This window comes from Octopus bimaculoides, chromosome 10 (genome assembly GCF_001194135.2).
Source record: "Octopus bimaculoides isolate UCB-OBI-ISO-001 chromosome 10, ASM119413v2, whole genome shotgun sequence".
NCBI classification, from domain to species: Eukaryota; Metazoa; Mollusca; class Cephalopoda; order Octopoda; family Octopodidae; genus Octopus; species Octopus bimaculoides.
In genome coordinates, this window is record NC_068990.1 from 84,511,192 (window position 1) to 84,513,160 (window position 1,969).

The 1,969-nt window shown below is 37.7% G+C and overlaps 1 protein-coding gene across 1 annotated transcript in view; it reads left to right on the top strand.

Moving 5' to 3' along the window:
- LOC106871316 (E3 ubiquitin-protein ligase arih1l) overlaps positions 1-1,969 on the top strand; it is a 48,397-nt gene that overhangs the window by 31,198 nt on the left and 15,230 nt on the right. The window lies entirely within an intron of this gene.

Below are 1,969 nucleotides of genomic sequence, written 5' to 3' on the forward strand. Positions count from 1 at the left end.
ACACACACACACACACACACACACACACACACATACATATATACGACGGGCTTCTTTCAGTTTCCGTCTACCAAATCCACTCTCACGGCTTTGGTCGGCCCGAGGCTATAGTAGAAGACACTTGCCCAAAGTGCCACGCAGTGGGACTGAACCCGGGACCATGTGGTTGGTAAGCAAGCTACTTACCACACAGCCACTCCTATGCCTGATATTGATTAATCTCTAATTTTCATAGATTGTCTCGTTTCATTTAACATCACATTCCCTGCACTTTATACACACCCTTCATCTGGGCCACCTTCAGTCATTAGACTATTTTTTCATTCGTTAGTTTGTAATTAGAACACATTTAATCAGTCTTCCTACACAGTATATGACTTATGTCATAATTTTTTTTTTTTTAAACTTCCTCATTTTAGAGGGAAAAGGATATAAATGAAATGAAGAAATTCTGCAAAAAAGGAATTGGTACATGAAGAATTTGCTACTAAAAGATGATAAATTCAATGGGATGTTTTTAACCTTATTAAATGTCATTCACTGTTTTCTATCTCCTCGAGGTTACAGCTTTTACTGATGTCTTCTGCAGGCATAATGGAATCATGTCTTAAAACATGGTAATTGAAAATGATTACTAAATAAAACTGTAATTGTTTTATCTGTCCATTTTTTTAATGGATTTATCAAATTGTTGTTTCAGAGTTTATAATTCCATGATTTAAAAAAAAAAAAAACTTTTGAAAGCACTAGTAATATACTAGGGTAAATTTAATTTACTTTACCCCTTTATTACATAGTATGACTAGTGCTATTGTGGTTTACTCTTCAACTTATATAATTTATGGTACCTAACTGAAAACTGGTTACTTTTCTTCTTGTGAAATAAATATCCAGGATATACAACTGTTGAAACCTATAGTGTTCTTAAAATGCACGCATCATCATCCAGTGTTTTCAATCCGGGTTTTGTCCCCATTAACGAGGGTAACCAGATCTACCTCAGTGCCCAATCCAACCTTTGGGCTGGCTGGTGCCCATTCTCCTTTACTATCCTGAGGCTTTTTTGGAGCTGGATTTTCCACAGGAAGCATGCCCTTGCTTACCCCCAACCTTAGTTTCTAGACATGAGTAGTCTCGAGACCAAGGCCTCTACCATGAGTTTTAAGAAATGTGGTGGGAAAACTAGCTCAGGAAGGCAGGGACGCTACTCCTTGAGACCCCTTTCGGAGCCCTCCCCCCTACCTAAAACTTTGCTATTTAGCATTTTAAAATTGTTCTTATTTAGCTACAGATTCTTCATTTATCAATTATATTTAATGTAGAATTCTGTCTTTGTCATTCTCAAAAACAAACCAATGTTCACTAGTCAGTCTTAGAAGTGATATTTAAGTAGGCCATAGGTTGGCAGTGTACTCAATCTACATGAGCTTTATAATAGAACGCTAACAAACATTTTCATATCCTGTTATTGGCATTGTATCATAACAAAGCTTGTTAGCTTGTCTTACTTTCTTCAGTCCACTATTTATTACTTCATGCTTTCGTGGTTTTGAAAACGGTATCCAGCTGTAAACATACATTGCTAACGTTTACAACTTTACCACACACAGAAATATAAATATACATATATTCTGTTGTTTCAGTCATTAGATTGTGGCCATGCTGGAGCACTGCCTTAAAGGGTTTAAGGCGAAGAAATCGACCCCAGGACTTACTCTTTGTAAACCTAGTACTTATTCTATTGGTCTGTTTTGCCAAACTGCTAAGTTACAGGGACATAGACACATCATTGGTTGATAAGTGATCAAGGGCAAACACAGACGTGTGTGTGTGTGTGTGTACACGATGGTCTTCTTTCAATTTCCATCTACCAAATCCACTCACAAGACTGGTCTGCCTGAGGCTATAGTAGAAGACACTTGCCCAAGGTGCCACGCAGTGGGACTGAACCTGGAACTATGTGGTTGGG